This window comes from Nomascus leucogenys, chromosome 8 (genome assembly GCF_006542625.1).
Source record: "Nomascus leucogenys isolate Asia chromosome 8, Asia_NLE_v1, whole genome shotgun sequence".
NCBI classification, from domain to species: domain Eukaryota; kingdom Metazoa; phylum Chordata; class Mammalia; order Primates; family Hylobatidae; genus Nomascus; species Nomascus leucogenys.
This window is the reverse complement of record NC_044388.1, coordinates 72,804,310-72,825,317: the sequence shown is the minus strand read 5'-3', so window position 1 is coordinate 72,825,317 and position 21,008 is coordinate 72,804,310. Positions and strand designations below refer to the sequence as shown.

General features: G+C 41.2%; 1 protein-coding gene across 1 annotated transcript in view; it reads left to right on the top strand.

Annotated features, from left to right (window-relative positions):
• The first annotated feature begins 8,336 nt into the window (after positions 1-8,336).
• Positions 8,337-21,008, top strand: part of DCDC2 (doublecortin domain containing 2) — a 211,325-nt gene continuing 198,653 nt past the window's right edge. Inside the window, exon 1 of the mRNA XM_004088743.3 lies at positions 8,337-8,448. The gene's annotated coding sequence lies outside the window, so the exon portion shown is untranslated. The remainder of the gene's footprint in view (positions 8,449-21,008) is intronic.

Below are 21,008 nucleotides of genomic sequence, written 5' to 3'. Positions count from 1 at the left end.
TCCCTTGGGGCTTTCTGACTGCCATCACCACCATTCTGAACTTGGGGGAGGTTCTACTCCTTTTTAAAGTTCTGGCTTAAGCCAGAATGTTTGCATTTGTAATCATATACCAAGCACTGTATGAAGATTGCAAGTAGCAAACTGGAGAAACAAAGCCGATGCAATATTGTGTTATGGTTTTACTTTTCCACACTTATTCACCTTAATGGCTTGGTTTCTTCAGGCCAGTAGTTTGCAACTTTTTATTGAAACCTAAAGAACTGTTTGTATTATTGTTTTGTAGAGGGTATAGAAATTTCAGCCACGTTACATTAGGTGAAATGAACTTCCATGTAGTAAGTGTCTACACATTGAGTTTTTCATTTTAGTAAGCCTAATCTATTTTATTGTAGATGAGTGTTCCATTGTTATTAGATGATTTTTGACATGGTGAAAATAGCTTTCAGACTCTTCTTATTTTCACAGAGCCTAAGGATACAAGGATCCCAGGCTGGGGATCTCAGTCCTAAAATAATTGCTTTTCCTTGGTTGCTGGAGGGATGACAATGCCTCTGTTAATCTGTTCTCTCTTTTCTCCTGCTCTCAAAGCACCTTTTGCTAGCAGGCATGTTTTCTAATGAAAACATTTAGACCCACCTGGAGTTAATTTAAACAATTTTACTCTCTTAGCATTTCTCCACGGGACAATAATACATATATGAATTTATATCTCATGCTTCCTATTGACCAAAACACTAAAATGTATTTTCTATTTTTTTTTTTTTTTTTTGAGATGGAGTTTTACTCTTGTTGCCCAGGCTGGAGTGCAATCTCCACTCACTGCAACCTACGCCTCCCAGGTTCAAGCGATTCTCCTGGCTCAGCCTCCTGAGTACTGGAATTACAGTTGTGCACCACCACATCTGGCTAATTTTTGGGTTTTTAGTAGAGACAGGGTTTTGCCATATTGGCCAGGCTGGTCTCGAACTCCTGACTTCAGGTGATCCACCCGCCTCGGCCTCCCAAAGTGCTGGGATTATAGGCGTGAGCCACCTCATGTGGACTGTATTTTCTACTTTGAAAGACAATGGCTAAACATTGTAAGTATATCATATTATAAGACGAAATAGCCTAAAAGAATGTAATCGGACATGAGACTGAGTTCATGAGAATCATACTTCCTGAATTTCTGATTTTATTGCTGGAGTTTTAGTGAAAATGTATTTGGCTTTGAATTTAATAAATACTATTTATAAAGTTTATGGCTTATAGATTGCACATGAAAATGATTGTAGAATATTCTTATATCAGGATTTCTCAACCTCAGTTCTATTGACATTTTGGTCGAGATAATTCTTTGTGGGGGCGAGAGGTGATCTGTGTATTGCAGGATGTTTAACAATATTTCTGACCTTTACTCACTAGGTCCCAGTAGCACCCCTCCCGAGTTGTGACAACCAGAAATGTCTCTAGACATTGCTATTATCTTCGGAGTGGTTCTGGTTGAGAACCACTGTGTTTTATAATAAGGAGTAGGATCTACAAACCCCAAGACCATTCCATTTCTTTTTTTTTTCTTTTTCTTTTTTTAATTTTTAGATGGAGTCTCACTCTGCCACTCAGGCTAGAGTGAAGTGGTGCAATCTCGTCTCACTGCAACCTCTGCCTCCTGGGTTCAAGCGATTCTCATGCCTCAGCCTCCTGAGTAGCTGAGATTACAGGTGTGTGCCACCACACCTACCTAATTTTTTGTATTTTTAGTAGAGATGGGGTTTCACCATGTTGGTCAGGCTGGTCTCCAACCCCTAACCTCAAATATTCTGCCCACCTCAGCCTCCCAGAGTGCCAGGATTACAGGTGTGAACCACAGCACCTGGCCTCCCCAAAACCGTTTCTTTTCTTTTAGAAGATATATCCCTTTAAATGTGCATAGACATCTTCTTCACGTATGGTAGATGTTAAAATTTCTAAAACGGTTAGTAGACTCCAGCACTAAGTTAAATTTATTTTTCTTTACGCTTTTATGACTTAAAATGTGTTCTGTTTTATTGTGTCCATTACCACACCACAAAATGAAATCCCAGCCTTGTGAGCCTTTTTTTTTTTTTTTTTTTTTTGAGATGGAGTCTTGCTCTGTCGCCCAGGCTTGAGTGCAATGGTGTGATCTCGGCTTACTGCAACCTCCACCTCCCGCGCTCAAGTGATTCTCCTGCCTCAGCTTCCTGAGCAGCTGGGATTATAGGCACCCGCCACCATGCCTGGCTAATTTTTGTATTATTAGTAGAGATGGGGTTTCACCACGTCGGCTAGGCTGGTCTCGAACTCCTGACCTTGTGATCCCTCACCTAGGCCTCCCAACGTGCTGGGACTACAGGCATGAGCCCCCTGGCCCATTTTCCTTTTTAAAAACAGCTCCTACAATGGCAGGTGGGCTTCTCTGAGGTCTGTGTCCATGACCCATCTGAGGATTCCAGGAGATGCCTTTTCCCACGATTTTCAAGGAGTTTGGCCACAGGAGGGAGCACTATTCCTAAGCTTGCTTGTTCATGCTTAACTTTATTTTTTATTTATTTATTTATTTTTTTTTTGAGACGGAGTCTCGCCCTGTCACCCAGGCTGGAGTGCAGTGGCGTGATCTCAGCTCACCGCAAGCTCCGCCTCCCAGGTTCACGCCATTCTCCTGCCTCAGCCTACTGAGTAGCTGGGACTGCAGGCGCCCGCCACCACGCCCCGCTAATTTTCGTATTTTTAGTAGAGACGGGGTTTCACCGTGTTAGCCAGGATGGTCTCGATCTCCTGACCTTGTGATCCGTCCACTTCGGCCTCCCAAAGTGCTGGGATTACAGGTGTGAGCCACCGCGCCTGGCTATTCTTAACTATTTTAATACGTGCTTGTATTTTAATATACAATTGTCAGAGAGAGTTAATTCCTATCTAGAAATCAGAAATGTAACTAGATTATACATCAGTACTCTGAACACATCTCCTTTCTTATCATCTAAGCTCATGCTGCCTGACACTGAATTTCTTTTTTTAGTTATCATTTTTGAAATCAGTAGTGTAAGATAGTACCTCAAGGTGAAAGATTGCTGCATCACATAGCTATTTTAAAATAATTTCTCAGAATAAAAGTATTAAAACTAACATTCTCTACTTTTAAGAAAACGCGTGGCATATGGTGACAGTTGATAATTGGTGCAGCCTCTACTTTCATATGAGATTGATGGGTATATTGAGAAGGTGTTGAATGTAAGGTAGGATTTTTTTCTTTTTCTTTTTTCTTTTCTTTTTGAGACGGAGTTTCTCTCTGGTCACCCAGGCTGGAGTGCAGTGGTGCAATCTCGGCTCACTGCAACCTCTGCCTCCCAGGTTCAAGCAATTCTCCTGCCTCAGCCTGCGGAGTAGCTGGGATTACAGGTGCCCACCACCATGCCCGGTTAATTTTTTGTATTTTTAGTAGAGATGAGGTTTCACCATGTTGGCCAGGCTGGCCTTTAGCTCCTGACTTCAGGTGATACACCCACCTCAGCCTCACAAAGTGCCGGGATTACAGGCATGAGCCACCACATCCAGCCAATTTTTTTCTTTTTATAAGCATTTAACTTCTGTCAAAATGTTTGAGATTCTGGCTTGTAAAGATAGTGGATCTTAGCAAGTGTACATTTGTCTGTGTTAAAAAATAAATGTACACACACTTCATATTGTAATATGCTTGAATTGGCTCTGGATAACAGCCAAGAATGATAGAGCAAATTTCGTGAGAAATGACTTTAACATAATTTAGTTTGGGGAGCTAGAATTAAGTAGAGTAAAACTTTGTAAGACATGGTGTACCATTTATTAAATTTCACCATTTTATCTATTTAGAAACCCGGTTCACTACAGGATATGCCTCTGTACTTTCTGCTGCCTTCTGCCTACATGGTCAATGTGAAGCCAGGCCCAGACATGTCTCATCTAGAATGATTTGAGATGAATTTGATTTCACTTTTCTGGGAAGGTTGGAAAAGATTCTGACTTTATGCAGTTTACCAGACATGGCAGTGAAGTGTGCGTGTGTGTGTGTGTGTGTGTGTGTGTGTGTGTGTGTGTGTATGTGTATTGTTTTTTGATTTTGTTTTGAGATGGAGTCTTGCCCTGTCACTCAGGCTGGAGTGCAGTGGCATGATCCCGGCTCACTGCAACCTCTGCCTCCCAGGTTCAAGCAATTCTCCTGCCTCAGCCTCCTGAGTAGCTGGGATTACAGGCGCCTGCCACCATGCCCAGCTAATTTTTGTATTTTTAGAAGAGACGAGGTTTCACTATGTTAGCCAGGCTGGTCTTGAACTCTTGAAGTCAGGTGATCTGACTGCCTCAGCCTCCTAAAGTGCTGGGATTACAGGCGTAAGACACTGTGCCTGGCCGGCAGTGAAGTTTTAAAACTGATAGAGAGGTATCTGCACCTTTTAATTTTTAAAAATTTCTTTTAAATGGTGTTGTTAAATGTACATTTTAATATAAAGCTATGTCTAAGGGAGGGTCTCAAAGTATCCAAATTTTGATACGAGATGGCAGAACTTCAGGGAGCCAGCAAGTGCAGGGCATGGGTTTCAGGTTTAGTTGATGAATAGTCTAGCTAACTGTTCATCGGCTAACCTGAAGCCCACGTTTCTTTCAACCCTTCTGATTGGGAATGTTTCTAAACTGTATTATTCTTTTCTGCAACAGTAAATAGTGATTCTTTGGTGATCTGGGCTATGTTTATAAATGTAATTTCTTATTGGTGAATACCCTAGAATTAGTTCTCATGTCAGATAAACTCAGTTTTAGTTTCCATAATATCTTACAATCGAAGTGGTTGATGAGAGTGCAGATGGTCCCCAGCTTACAGCAATTTGACATATGGTGCTGTAAAAGCAACACACATTCAATAGATACCATACTTCGGGTACCCACAGGACGGCCAGGCAAGGTGGCTCATGCCTGCAATCCCAGCACTTTGGGAGGGCAAGGTGGGTGGATCACCTGAGGTCAGGTGTTCAAGACTAGCCTGGCATACATGGTGAAACACCGTCTCTACGAAATAAAAAAAATTAGCTGAGCATGATGGCGGGCGCCTGTAATCCCAGCTACATGGGAGGCTGAGGCAGGAGAATCGCTTGAACCCGGGAGGCAGAAGTTGCAGTGAGCTGAGATTGTGCCACTGCACTCCAGCCTGGGCTTCAGAGCGAGACTCCATCTCAACACAAGAAAAGAAAAGAAAAAGAGTACCTATACGACCATTCTGTTTTTCTCTTTCAGTACAGTATTCAATAAATTACATGAGGTATTCGACACTTTATTATAAATAAACTTTGTGTGAGATGATTTTGCCCAATTGTAGACTAATGTAAATCTTCCGAACATGTTCAAGCTAGGCTAAGCTGTGATGTTTGCTAGGTTAGGTGTATTAAGTGCATTTTCACTTAGAATATTTTGCATTTACAATAAGTTTATCAGGACATAACCCCATTGTAAATTGAAAAGCATCTGTAAAGGAAGATGGCTAGATCCTAAGAAGACAGCTACCAGCTTTGTTTCTTCCTCTACTGGGAAACTTTCTGATTTTGAAGGTGAAGAAATGTTGATGGCAACTAGACTCTTTTTTTTTGAGATGGAGTCTTGCTCTGTTGCCCAGGCTGGAGTGCAGTGGCACAATCTCAGCTCACTGCAACCTCCACCTCCCAGGTTCAAGCAATTCTCCTGCCCCAGCCTCCCAAGTAGCTGGGATAATAGGCACGCACCACCCTGCCCAGTAAATTTTTTATTTTAGTAGAGATGGGATTTCACCATGTTAGCTAGGCTGGTCTCGAACTCCTGCCCTCAAATGATCTGCCTGCCTCGACCTCTTAAAGGGCTGGGATTACAGGCATGAGCACTAAGCGTGGCTGAGCATAGACTTTTTAGGAAAGGCCAAGTGGTGGCAGAATCCAGTTGTATATGTAATTCTGTAGGAGAGATTCACGATCTACAGGCTGGGATGACTTCCCATAGTCTAAGGTAACTGTGATTACAAGATGTGCCATTTTTTAATGTACCCTTAACAAAGAAAAAATTTTCTGATTAAATGACACAGTGCCTTCTTATGACATAGATTTTCAAAAATTTTATACTTACTGACAGTATTCTTTTTTTTTTAAGAGACAGGGTTTTACTTTGTCAGCCTGGCTGGAGTGCAGTTGTGCAATCATAGTTCACTGTAACTTTGAACTCCTGGACTCAATTGATCTTTCACCTCAGCCTCTCAAGTAGCTAGGGCGGCAGGTACACAGCATCACGCTTGGCTAATTTTTAATTTTTTTGTAGAGACAGGGGTCTCAATGTGTTACTCCGGCTGGCCACAAACTCTTGGCCTCAAGCAAGCTTCTCACATCAGCCTCCCCAAAGTGTTGGATTTATAGGCATGAACCACTGCACCTGGCCGAGTATTCTTTTAGACTTACTTATACATAGATTTTTTTTCTTATTTCTCTTTTTTGGACATATATTTTTATAATATAACATTCTCTTACATTAACAGAGAAATGCAAGCAAAATATTAGTTAAGGCATTTCTAAAACTTCATTTCAATGCTAAATCATGTTGTAATCTTAAAAAATATCAGGTAACCTGCTTGGGTCCCCTTCTGCGCTATGGGGAAGCTTTGTCTTTTCGCTCTTCACAGTAAACTTTGCTACTGCTAAAAAAAAAAAAAAAAAAAAAACCCAAAACAACAACAACAACAAAAATCATTGTAAAAGTCAGTTAAACTTAACATCTGAGATAATAACCATGCACACATCTCAGCTAAAGTGATGACAATGTGAACAGTATGATCAGGTTCTGATTTGCTCCCGCAATGCACCTATGCCGTGACCACCACCTGGCCAGGACAATTAATTGTAAGGGTTCATTGACTGTAAGGTGCATCCTCGTTTCAGAGATTTAAAGATGTGGAAAAAAATGTGCATCTTGGTGCTAGAAAGGATGTGAAAAAATAGGAATGTTTTTACACTGTTGGTGGGCGTGTAAATTAGTTCGACCATTGTGGAAGACAGTGTGGCATTTCCTCAAGGATCTAGAACTAGAAATACCATTTGACCCAGCAATCTCATTACTGGATATATATCCACAGGATTATAAATCATTCTGCTATAAAGACACATGCACACGTATGTTTACTGTGGCACTATTTACAATAGCAAAGACTTGGAACCAACCCAAACGTCCATCATTGATAGACTGGATAAAGAAAATGTGGCACATATACACCATGGAATACTATGCAGCCATAAAAAAGGATGAGTTCATGTCCTTTGCAGGGACATGGATGAAGCTGGAAACCATCGTTCTCAGCAAGCTATCACAAGAACAGAAAACCAAACACCGCATGTTCTCACTTATAAGTGGGAGTTGAACAATGAGAACACATGGACACAGGGAGGGGAACATCACACACTGGGGCCTGTCAGGGGGTGGGAGTGTAGAGGAGGGATGGCATTAGGAGAAATACCTAATGTAAGTGACGGGTTAATGGGTGCAGCAAACCACCATGGGTTGCACATACCTATGTAACAAAACTGCATGTTCTGCACATGTACCCCAGAACTTAAAGTATAATAATAATAAAAAAAAGTGCATCTTGGAATAAATGAAGTGTGATTTGTTTTCTTCCTTTCTCTTCTCCTCCTCTGGTTTGAATAACTTCCTGATATTAGTTTTGCCATTTGTCTCCCTCAGATTAAAATTGAGTTGATCATGGTTGAAAAATTACATTTAGGCAGGGTTCAGGGTGTGCTGAGTAACATTTTACAGCATTTTTAAGTTAAATGTTCTTAAAACTTTTATTCATTTATAAAGATGCTTCAAAATGTGCTTTTAAAAATCTACATGCAGTATGGTTTCATTGTATTATCTGAAAATGTCACTGGGAAATGATCAAAAAGATTCCAAACCTGAGGGGTTGAAAAATGCTATATTGGGCAGTTACTGAATCTTCTGTAGTTTTTGAGTAAGGTGGAACCCAATATATGTGAGTAGAAAATATTAGGATGTCTATCCTTAATAATACTACCTCCTCTGCTGCTCACAGTCTTATCAACTGATAAAAATTTTTTAATTAAAATTTTCAACCTTTGACATCAGAACATCATAGTTCATTAAAGTAGCCCTTTCCATTAATTCCAGAAACTGGACTCCAGTTAACCAATAACTTCTGTATCAGTCACAGAATTTCCTGCACAATTGTTACTTTGTAATGGTTAACTTCTCTCTTAGTTGTTCGCAGCAGGGGGTAGTTTTCTTTCTTTCTTTCTTTTTTTTTTTTGATACAGAGTTTCGCTCTTGTTGCCCAGGCTGGAGTGCAATGGTGCAATCTTGGCTCACCGCAACCTCCGCCTCCCAGGTTCAAGCAATTCTCCTGCCTCAGCCTCCTGAGTAGCTGGGATTACAGGCATGCGCCACCACGCCCAGGTAATTTTGTATTTTTAGTAGAGATGGGGTTTCTCCATGTTGGTCAGGTTGGTCTTGAACTCCCGACCTCAGGTGATGCCACCGCCTTGGCCTCCCAAAGTACTGGGATTACAGGCATGACCCACCACGCCCAGCCTAGGGGGTAGTTTTCTTTCATGAGTCTGCTATTTATTATAATTAACGGTGACTTAAGACATTTTACCCTATAATAAAACAAAAACCTCTGAGTACTAAGAGATACTACTGTTTGACCTCAGTAACTGTCCATGAACTAAAAAAAAATCTATGAAAGTTACTGACTAAAAAACTGATAGTCCAAACTGGACTATACCAGCAGCAGCCTTTTGATGAGATGGAGTCAAGCACTTGGCCATCTAAACACAATTGTTGGTATTAAAGGATAGTGAGAGTCTTTTGAAGTGAAAAAAAAAAAAAAAGAAAAGAACATTTTGTTCTGAGGTTGTGTAGAATTAAGGTCAGTGGAGAAATTTAGCCTGTCAGTAGTGTGAAAATATGAAAGAAGCCCCTGGAAAATTTGAAGCAGGGTGAATCCAGTTTCATTTCATTGTTCTATTGCTCAAACCTTAAATTACAGAAGGATTAGCACAATTTAGCAAGAGTAACAACAAAAAACCCGCAACCTCAGATGTACACTACTAAAATTTTTGCTTTAATGAAATCTGACAATAATTTGTATGGGCAGCAAGCCAAATCATAGACTTGAATTCTTTAGGGGGAAAAAGGCATTGACTGCCTAATATATTTTGGCTTTATTGATTTTTTTAAACATTGCTTCTGACTAATGTACAGGAGATTTTTATACCTGTTTACTTAATGATTATGCATATAAATAATTGAGAGCTGAAAAACAGAAAAACAAAACTTACTTTGATGCAGTAACTAGCACTTGATATCATTCCTGAGGTATTTGCCGGAGTTTGTAGAGTCAAGCAGAAGAAAATGAGCAACAATTTGATTAACTCCTAATCTAAGAGGGTCTTCCTCCCATTGAGAATGACAAAAATAATTTAATTGTAAGTGAAGGACATGGAGAATTGTCTGGAGTATTGAAAGGATTTTGAGCTTAGGTTGCCCAGTTTTATGAAAGTTTTTTCCTCCCCATGGCTGGACTGTGAAATCACCATGGAGGAGAAATTGCTTTATTTAAATAGCCTTTCTTTTCTTTTTTCCCTTCCCTTCCCTTCCCTTCCCTTCCCTTCCCTTCCCTTCCCTTCCCTTCCCTTCCCTTCCCTTCCCTTCCCTTCCCTTCCCTTCCCTCTCCTCCCCTCCCCTCCCCTCCCCTTCCCCCCTCCCCTCCCCTCCCCTCCCATTCCTTTTCTTTTGCAATAGTGATGACATCTTATCGTCTTGCCCAGGCTGGTCTGTAACTCCTGGGTTGAAGTGTTGCTCCTGCCTCAGCCTCCCAAAGTGCTGGGATTACAGGCATGAGCCATGGCACCCAGCTTTTAACTATCTTTTCTGTGTAAAGACTCTAAGAATCTGTGTAAAGAATCACAACAAACTCCTGGTGAGAGAGTAAATTTTGCCACAATTAGAATTATTCAAAGAAAAGTTTCAATAGTGCGTCTACTTCTGCTGTTCTGCAGCCGGGCCAGCTTAGCAGCATCTTAAGCCTCCCAACGAGGCAGAAACCATTTAAAAAGCCAATCGCTGTCTCTGTCTCTGTCTCTCTCTCTCTCCTCTCTCTTTTTAAAGATTCTACATATGAGGGAGATCTTACAGTATTGATCTCACTGTGTCTGGCTTTTTCAGTTAACAGATGAGTGAGTTCTGGGGATCTAAGGTACATTGTGGTGACTATGGTTAATAATATTATCTGATATACTACTTGAAATTTGCTAAGACAATAGATATTAAGTGTTCTCACCACACATACAAATGTTAATTATGTGAGATGAGAGATGTGCTGATTAACTTGATTGTGCTTATTTCATAATGTATATGTATATCATATCATCATGTTGTATACCTTAAATGCATACAATTTTTTAACGTGTTTTTCTAATTCTTTTTTTCTTTTTTTCCTTTTTTTTGAGACAAGACTTCACTCTGTCACCCAGGCTGCAGTGCAGTGGTGTGATCACGGCTCGCTGCAGCCTCAGCCTTGGACTCAAGTGATCCTCCCACCTCAGCCTCCCAAGCAGCTTGGGACTACAGGCATGCACCACCACACCTGGTTAACTTTTTAATTTTTGTAGAGATGGGGTCCCACTGTGTTGTCCAAGCTGGCCTTGAATTCCTGGGCTCAAGCCCTGGGCCTCTCAAAGTTCTGGGATTACAGGTGTGAGCTACTGCATCCTGACTACAATTTTTATTTGTCAATTATACCTTAACAAAGCTGAGGCAAAAATAAGCCAAAGCCCATCTCTTTGGTTTGGTCCTCACTCCTCATAATTGATCAGTTCTCCCGGGGGTTCTGATTTTCTGTAACTGTAGTGCATTACTTTATTCTTCAGCTTCCGGAAACTAGCGTGTATAAGAACAAATCTATGATAAAAATTATGTATATTGCCAATAGATACACTAAAACACATCAAAGGGTGAATGAGTTGATGATCATTGTAGTGCCAACTTCTGCCACATCCTTCTCTGGTAGCTCATGCAATGGAACTCTCGCGTAAAGGCTCCTTCCTTGATACTTTGATGGTTAGACATTTCTTCATTCGCCACTGGCTTTCAACTCATCTTCAGTCCACTTTAAGACCTATTGGTCTATCCACTTTCAAAGAAAGGAAGTAAATGGGCATAACTAATATATGTAAACGAGGCACTTTTTAGAGCAAACAATATGCAAAATAAACGGGGGTGGTGATTGGTTAGAAATGGCACTTCTGGCATTACAAATAATGGATATTATAGGCTAATTTGTGTCTCCCGACAACATTCATATGTTGACATCCTAACCTTGATTGACTTTCATTATTATTATTATACTTTAAGTTCTAGTATACATTTGCACAGTGTGCAGGTTTGTTACATAGGTATACATGTGCCATGTTGGTTTGCTGCACCCATCAACCTGTCATTTCTATTAGGTATTTCTCCTAATGCTATCCCTCCCCCAGCCCCCCACCCCCCAACAGGCCCCAGTGTGTGATGTTCCCTTCCCTGTGTCCATGTGTTCTCGTTGTTCAGCTTCTACTTATGAGTGAGAACATGCAGTGTTTGGTTTTTTGTCCTTGCGATATTTTGATGAAAATGATGGTTTCCAGCTTCATCCATGTCCCTGCGAAGGACATGAACTCATCCTTTTTATGGCTACATAGTATTCCATGGTGTATATGTGCAATATTTTCTTTATCCAGTCTATCACTGATGGACATTTAGGTTGGTTCCAAGTCTTTGCTATTGTGAATAGTGGCCCAATAAACATACATGTGCATGTGTCTTTATAGTAACATGATTTATAATCCTTTGGGTATATACCCAGTAATGGGATCGCTGGGTCAAATGGTATTTCTAGTTCTAGATCTTTGAGGAATCACCACAATGTCTTCCACAATGGTTGAACTAGTTTACACTCCCACCAACAGTGTAAAAGCATTCCTATTTCTCCACATCCTCTCCAGCATCTGTTGTTCCTGACTTTTTAATGATTGCCATTCTAGCTGGTGTGAGATGGTATCTCACTGTGGTTTTGATTTGCATTTCTCTGATGACCAGTGATGATGAGCATTTTTTCATATGTCTGTTGGCTACATAAATGTCTTTTTTTGAGAAGTGTCTGTTCATATCCTTTGCCTGCTTTTTGATGGGGTTGTTTGTTTTTTTCTTATGAATTTGTTTAAGTTTTTTGTAGATTCTGGATATTAGCCCTTTGTCAGATGGATAGATTGCAAAAATTTTCTCCCATTCTGTAGGTTGCCTGGTTCACTCTGATGATAGCTTCTTTTGCTGTGCAGAAGCTCTTTAATTAGATTTCTATTTTGGCTTTTGTTGCCATTGCTTTTGGTTTTTTAGTCATGAAGTCTTTGCCCATGCCTATGTCCTGAATGGTATTGCCTAGGTTTTCTTCTAGGGTTTTTATGGTTTTAGGTCTTACATTTAAATCTTTAATCCATCTTGAGTTAATTTTTGTGTAAGGTGTAAGGAAGTGATCCAGTTTCAGCTTTCTACATACGGCTAGATTGGCTTTTTTTTTTCCAAATGAGAGAGGGTCTCCTTTGTTGCCCAGGCTGGAGTGTAGTGGCACACTCATAGTTCACTGCAGCCTTGAACTCCTGGGCTCAAGCAATCCTCCCACCTCAGCCTCAGGTAGCTGAGACTACAGGAATGCACCACTGTGCCTTGTAGCAAGGTTGGTCTTTAAAATGATTTCTGCCTCAGTGGGAGGAATTAAAAGCTGCTAGGCTGACTTTATATGCCTGCAGGACAGCTGAAAGTAGATGTAATATTGAAACTTTTCTTTGAGTAATTTCACTTGTAGGTCTTGGGTTGAGTTTCCCAGAAGCAGATCCTGAGGCAAGGATTTGTACACAGTGATTTATTCTGCAAGTGTGTCCTGAGTAATTGGTAAGACATCAGGTAAGGCAACATCCCACTGAGTGCAGCTTCAACTTTTTTCCACATGGGAGATCTGAAGTATGTATCATGCCTCCGAATTAATCTGACCTAAAGCAAGGGTGCTGGGCTTTCATACTCTCCCAATGGTCGGTCCCAGCAGAAGGGACAGAGGTAGGAGTGGGGTGGTGGTAGGGAGAGTGGTGGGGAGGGACAGAAATCATCAGACACTCTCTGCTCTCTGCCAGTTTGGATGATGCTGCTCCAGTAGTCTGAAGACAGTATGCAAAGAAGAGTCACAGGCATGGCACACAGAAGCCAGAGGGGAAACACACACAAGTGCCGAAGGGAAGCCAGTGGATCTGGACAGAGCACCCACAGTGCCCGTTTCAGGTAGTAAGGCACTGACTAAACTCCGAGCAGGGTCTTTTTTCTTCCTGCTCTGCTGTATTTTTACTGGGTCTGCTCAATTTCTGTATACATAATATTTAGAATTTGCCATACCATTTGGACAAGAAAGAAGAAAGATTTACCTTAAAAAGTAAGAGATAACACTTTTTGGTGCATACAATGTGCTGGGCACTTCTCTAAGCATTATACCTTTTTTTTGAGATGGAGTTTTGCTCTTTTTACCCAGGCCGGAGTGCTGTGGCGCGATCTCGGCTCACTGTAACCTCTGCCTCCCGGGTTCAAGCAATTCTCCTGCCTCAGCCTCCTGAGTAGCTGGGATTACAGGCACCTGCCACCATGCCTGGCTGATTTTTTGTATTTTTAGGAGAGACAGGGTTTCACCACACTGGCCAGGCTGGTCTCGAACTCCTGACCTCAGGTGATCCACGCCCCGCTCCCCGCCCCCCGGCCTCCCAAACTGCTGGGATTACAGGTGTAAGTCATCGTGCCTGGCCTATGCACTACACATTCTTTTAATCCTATATGCCAGTTTTATAGATAAGGACACTAAGGCTTACAAAAATTAAGTAACTTTTCTATTGGTGATACAGCTTAAGTGATGAAGCCAAGATTCAAAATCAGGTTTTGAGTATCATGTAAAAATAAAACAACACAACCAATCTTTTTTGAAGTATAATGACATTTTTCGTGAAGCAATCTAAAATCAATTTTGAGACCATCTTTATGAAATAGATACAAATGTTTACTTAGTTAAAAGGCTTAAATAGTTTGATGAATGGGTTGGAATTTGTATTTGTTTTGAAATATAATGAATCTCTAGTCAGCTTTTTTTCTTAATTTCTCTCTCATAGTAAAAGTCTAATATTACCAATAAATATTGAGCAAGTCAGTTTCAGAGGTGACAATGAAAAAAGGCCTGAAAAAAGAACTCTGGCTCTGGAATATATATTTTTGGTCACATCTACATGCTATCTGGCATAGGAAAAGAGCAGTCCTTTCAAGAGGAAAGTTTTGTTCCCAGCCAACTGTGGCAGCTACATAGTCCATCTGACACATTTGTTGACTCCAATGAATTTGGCTGTGGTTGAAGACCTCGGGCAATTTTTTCTTCCTTGCTGTGAAATAATTGTCTAGAGACAGGAAAATCCTCCAGATGGCTAGTTAAATACCTCCAGAAGGCCTGGGGCATTGGTGAATCTCTCCGAGGATTTTTGTAGTTTACAAGTGGCTTTTGGTTGAAGAATCTCATTATGCAGATCCCTCAGAATGGGATCTCCAAGGTGGCGTGTTTAGGAAGGAAATTGTAAAGTAGGTATGTGGTTGCATCTCAGCATTTCTGGGTAAAACTCTAATGCAGAGTTTCTTTTTTTTTTTAATTAAAAAAACAATATTGATATTTAAAATCGTTTCCTGTTTTTTTTCTAGCATTATTAAAATCTTTTTTTTTTTTTTTTTGCATGTACCTGTCTTCCTCACTTTCATGTCTCAAACCCGTATATTTTCATACTGGAGGTAAAATGGGTGAAAATTAATAAGCATAGCTTGCCAGGTTCCTGCTTCCGTGTGAAAAGTACATGCATCCCATAGACTTCTCCGTCCAAATTTCCCCAGTTATTTCGAGGATGTCCAGGGAAGGAGCTCTTCAGTCTGTACTGCTTCTGCATGTTCCTCATTCTGCACTCTAGCACTCTTTGGTGCTATTTCCTGCTTCTGCCTCTACTGCTCTTGCAGCCGAGTGCTGGCCCCTGGGCGCTGTTACCGCTATGGGACGACGCTGTCTCCTGCCAGCACCACTGCCTTGGTTATGCTAGAGTCCTCAGGGGCTCAGGGAGCCCTGCCAAGACGACTCTGCTCCCTGCACCAGAATGACTCTCACCTCCCCCTCCCTCTTCCACGTTATATTTTACATACAGTACAAAAGAAGAGCTGTTTGTGTTCAGCGCTTCATGGAATTTATATTGAATACATATTTCAGGTTTTACTTGTAGCCACATCCATTCTCCATGAGTTCAAGGAGACCGAAACTGGGCTTACATCACATTTAAGCCCGTCTCCCATGACCTAGGCTTTGCGACTGGGACCAATTTTACTTACTTCTCTACTTCCTTTTACCTCAGGATCTGTTTTTTTTGTTTTTTTTTTGTTTGTTCTTTCAGGAGATGCCATAGTTTCTCATAAAAATACATTTCTGATGGGTCCACCTAACGGTCTGTCAGGCATGCTCATAGATCTGTGAATCCCGGTGAGAGATACAGCTGAGACTCCAGCTAGGATGCCTCCCTCCCTCCTTTTCTCCCTCCCTCCCTCCTCTCCCTCCTTTCCTTCTTCCTCTGTCTTACTCTCCCTTTTCATCTCTCTCCTTTTACACTCATAAAAAATATTAATGTATTCATCAAGTACCACTTATATGCCAGGCACTGTTCTAATCCATTCGGATAGAACAGTGACAAAATAGACAACGTCCTACTGTCTTGAACATTGTAGAGTGATGAGTGCTATAACCAGCACCTACAACAGAGAGCTGTGACAGACAGTGACCAGGGGCTAATTTCTATGGAGTGGTGAGGGAAGGTCTTTCTCATGAGGTTAATATTCAGCTGAGATCTGAATAACAAGACGGGCCCAATTATATAAAAACCTGGCATTTCAGCCTTCTATGCAGAGAGAATAACAATATTTATGACTATCTATCTATCTATCTCCTAATCTACCACTGAAAGCTTTCCTTGCCCCTAAATATGTAAGGGGGGGGTTACACAGAACCCACCATGATTGGCTTGTTCCACTTACCCAGATGTGACATTGGGGCCCATCCTGAGCAGCACCCCGTATGAGTGACCCTGCCTCATAGGCTCTCAGCAACAGATCCCTCTCGGGACACAGCTGCATCCCCAAGCCACTGCGCACTCTAAGGGGGCCTCTGGGCATATGGTTTTCAGGGTTTTTCACCTCATTCCACAGGGAGGGGAGCTCCAGGGAAATCTCAGGGCAGGTGCAGAATCACAGCCGGGGAGAGGGCGGTAGGAAGCCTGCATTCTCTTTATTCACAGGGAAGTCTAGATTCCACAGAATTAAGCAACAGCAGATGAAGAGTAGGGACTTCTCTTTTCACCACAGGGCGTTTCTGATAGAGTAGGAGGGTGAGACTTGAATTACCAAGACAGCTAAGGAACTCAGGTGGCTCCAGCACCCCTGTGGGGTCACGGTCTCCCTCTCATTCCTCAGAGGGGACACTGTTCACCACAAGCTGGGGCTCCTCGCAGGCAGCCTCACTGAGTATTCTGGCTTTCAGCATCCTCCTGACGGGGCTGAGCCATCTGTGTGCTGGGCTCCCCCCTGCAGCCACAGGCCTCCTCACTGTCCCTGAGCTGCGTCTTGGTCAGAGACCCGCTATTTGCCTGCTGGATTTTCCCATGCTTATCCCTCTGTATTGTCTTTGCTCATCTTTCTCTCACTAGGACTCCTTTTATTTCCTCTTCCTCTCATCACTGTCTCACATCCAGTCAACTCTTAAGGCCCAGCTCCAGACCCCACCTCCTCTGAGGGGCCCTTCCATTTTTTTTTTTTTTTTGAGATGGAGTCTTGCTGCGTCGCCCAGGCTGGAGTGCAGAGGCCTGATCTCGGTTCACTGCAACCTCCACCTCCCAGCTTCAAGCAATTCTCATGCCTCAGCATCCCAAGAAGCTGGGATTACAGATGTGAGCCACCATGCCTGGCTAATGTTTTTGTATTTTTGCTTTTAGTAGAGATGGGGTTTTGCCATATTGGCTGGGCTGGTCTTGAACTCCTGACCTCAAGTGATTGATCCACCTGCTTCGGCCTCCCAAAGTGCTGGGATTACAGGCGTGAGCCACCTCTCCTGGCTGCCTTTCCAATTGTTGTTATTGCTCCCATTAATCTCTTCTTTGCTGGATACCAACAAGCATCTAGATTCCAATTTATGCACTCTTCTCCCCTTCTTCCTCGGTCCTTCCCTTTTTCCTCCCTCCTCCTTTCTTCCTTCTAAATGAGAATTAGCTTATTCATCTTCTTTTTGAAGAAAAAAATTGTTACTAAATAATACGTAACAGGAATATTTGTAAACGTATGTGAACAGCATAAAGCATTGACAATAATACAAAGACATACCACTCCCCCTGGCTCAAGAATGAGTGATTACCATTTTCCTACAACATCCCAGTGTGCTCCTGGTAGGTCCCACCCCCTTTATTCCCCATTCTCCATCCTGATGGGTCACCACTATCCTGAATGCATATCTATCACTGTCCCTTACTCACCACTTTGGATCCGTAAACAGTGACTTATTTAGTTCTGTGTGCATTTGAATTTTATACTAGTGGGATTATAGTATGTGAACTCTTCTGTGTCTTGCTTAATTGGCTCAATATTGTGTTTGTAAGAGTCTTCCATGTTGACGCATGCTGCTGAGTTCATTTTCACTGCTGCATGGTATTCCATTGCATTAGTGTATCATTATTTATTAATCCATTCTATGGTGGTGCCACATCAGGATTGTTTTTTTCCATTATGTGAATGCTTCTACAAACGTTATTGTAGATGTCTCCTGATGCACATGTGCAGGACTTTCCCTAGGATAGGTACAAAGTAGAAGAATTGTTGGGATTGAAGGTGCACACATACTCAGCTTTGTAGGATATGCCAAATAATTTCCAATGTGGTTGTCCCTATTTGTAGTCTCACCAGTGGTAGATGAGAGTTCCTGTTTTTCTGCATTCTTGATGAACTTGGTTTGTTATTTCTTAATTTTTGTCAATCCTGTGGCAAATATTGGAGGTTTCAGTTTGAATTTCTCTGATTTCTAATGAAGTGAACATCTTTTTATATGTTTATTGGTTAGTTTACTTCTTTTGTTGAAAGCCTATTCAAATGTTTTTTTCTTTTCTTTTCTTTTTTTTTTTTTCAGATGAGGTCTCACTCTGTCACCCAGGCTGGAGTGCAGTGGCAGTCTTGGCTCACTGCAACCTCTGCCTCCCAGTCTCAAGTGAGCCTCCCACCTCAGCCTCCCAAGTAGCCTGGACTACAGGCACGTGCCACCACACCCGCCTAATTTTTTTTGTAGAGACAGAGTTTCACCTTGTTGCCCAGACTGCTGTTGAACTCCTGAGCTCAAATGATCCACCTGCCTTGGCTTCCCAAATTGCTGGGATTACAGGCGTGAGCTACTGCATCCAGCCTAGTTCTTTTTTTTTTTTTTTGAGATGGAGTGTTACACCATCGCCCGGGCTGGAGTGCAATGGTGCGATCTCGGCTCACTGCAACCTCCACCTCCTGGGTTCACACGATTCTCCTGCCTCAGCCTCCCGAGTAGGTGGGATTGCAGGCACACACCACCACACCTGGCTAATTTTTTGTATTTTTAGTAGAGACAGGGTTTCACTATGTTGGCTAGACTGGTCTTGAACTCCTAACCTCAGGTGATCCACCCACCTTGGCCTCCCATAGTGCTGGGATTAGAGGCGCGAGCCATCACGCCCAGCCCCAGCCTAGTTCTTTATATATTCTCAGTAATAGTCCTTAATTGGTTGTACAGTTTGCTAATATCACCTCCCAGTTTGTAGGGTTTTTTTTTTTCCTTCTCTATTTATGGCTTCCTTCTTTGAACAGAAGTTCCTAATTTTAATTAAGTAAGAGGTGTAAACCTTTTCCTTTATGTTTTGTGCTTTCTTGTGCATTATTTAAGAAAGTCTTTCAACCTTGAGGTCATGGTGCCATACTGTCTTATATCGCCTTCCAAAAGCTCTAAAGTTTTGCCTCCTGTATTTAGGTTTAATCCACCATGAATTGATTTTTGTGAGTCTTGTATGAGATCAAATTTCATTTTGTCCATATGAACAGCCAGTTGTCTCAGGATCATTTACTGTATAGTCCCCAGTAATGGATTGTTACCTCTGTCATAGATCAAATGTCCAAATGTAAGCCAAACCTCTTAAAAGTTCTGTTTTGAGGTCTCTTTGTTTTCTATTCTGTTCCATTGGTCCAATTGTCTAGGCCTACAACAGAAGTATGCTATTTTAAGTATTACGGTCTTATAATCAGTTCTTATATCTTGTGAGAAATATCTTACCATTTTTTTCTTCTTTTTAGGGATTTCTTGGCTATTGTTGGTCTTTGGCTCTCCCATCGCAAAAAGGAGAAATGGAATTAAATCAGAACTTGGAAAGGGGGAGGTAACTGAAGATGCTGCAGGTATTCAAAAGAAACTAAGATGATGTTTTACACATTATACCAAATACTTTTAAAAACCAATACAATTAGAACTTCTCCAAATATGTAATTTACTAATATGACTCAGGAAGTGATATTTTTTCAGAAGTTTATTTTCTGTTTCTTGCTAATAATGTATACAAGTGCAATAGATCATTGTATTCATTTAATGTCCAGAAATTTTATAAATTCTTATTAATTCTAATAATTCATCCATAGATTCTTTTGGATTTTCTATGTATATATTCAGACTATTTGGGAACAGGGTGATTTTATTTCTTCTTTCCAACCCATATACATTTTATTTCTTGTCTTTGCCTTACTGCAACGGCTAGGAACTACAGAAGAATTTTGAAGAGAAGCGGCCTAGCAGGCAACTTCACCTATTCTCTGTCTCAAAAAGAATGCCTTCAATGTTTTGTCATTTGTGGGAACTCCTTTTTTGGGGAGTGGATGTCCTTTGTTATGTCAAGATATTTCTATTCTATTCCTAGTTTGCTAAGAGATTTTATCCTAAATGGATGCTGAATTTGATCTACAACTTTTGAAATGATCATTTTATTTTTCTTCCTTAATCTACAACTTGGGGAATTAAATTAATTCATTTTTAAAATTTTGGACAAACTTTGCATTCCTGGTATAATCTGACTTAGTTTTGATATATCATCTTGAATTTCATTTGCTAATTTTTAGTTTAAATTTTTTGCATTTATGTAATTTTCTTCTATTGTTCTTGCCAGATCTTTGTATACAAATTATGATAGCTTCTGAAAGAGTTAGTGTTAGATTGAAATTACGGTTCCTTAAATGTTTGGCAGAACTCACCAGTGAAGCTATTGGGTGCTGTTAATTGTTTTTTGTTTGTTTGTTTGTTTTTAGACCCAGGGTCTTTTATTTATTTATGTATTTATTTATTTATTTTTTGAGATGGAGTCTTGCTCCGTCACCCAGGCTGGAGTGCAGTGGTGTGATCTTGGCTCACTGCAAACTCCGCCTCCTGGGTTCAAGCGATTCCCCCACCTCAGCCTCCCAAGTAGCTGGGATTACAGGCATGTACCACCAGGTCTGGATAATTTTTGTATTTTTAGTAGAGACGGGGTTTCGCCATTTTGGCCAGGCTTGACTGGAACTGCTGATCTCAAGTGATCCACCCACCTTGGCCTCCCAAATTGCTGGGATTATAGGTGTGAGCCACCGCGCCTGGCCAGAGACAGGGTCTTTTGGAAGTCTAAAGCATCTGTCATATGTTTCATCTTTTCCATTTTTGCCATTGTTCCTTTATGCTGTCATTCGATTAATCTCAACAGAATTTTGTTAATTTTATGTCTTATTGAAGATCCAACTTTTGGCTTGTTGATCATCTCTGTGGTATAATTTTTTCCTATGTCATTAATTGTTGCTTC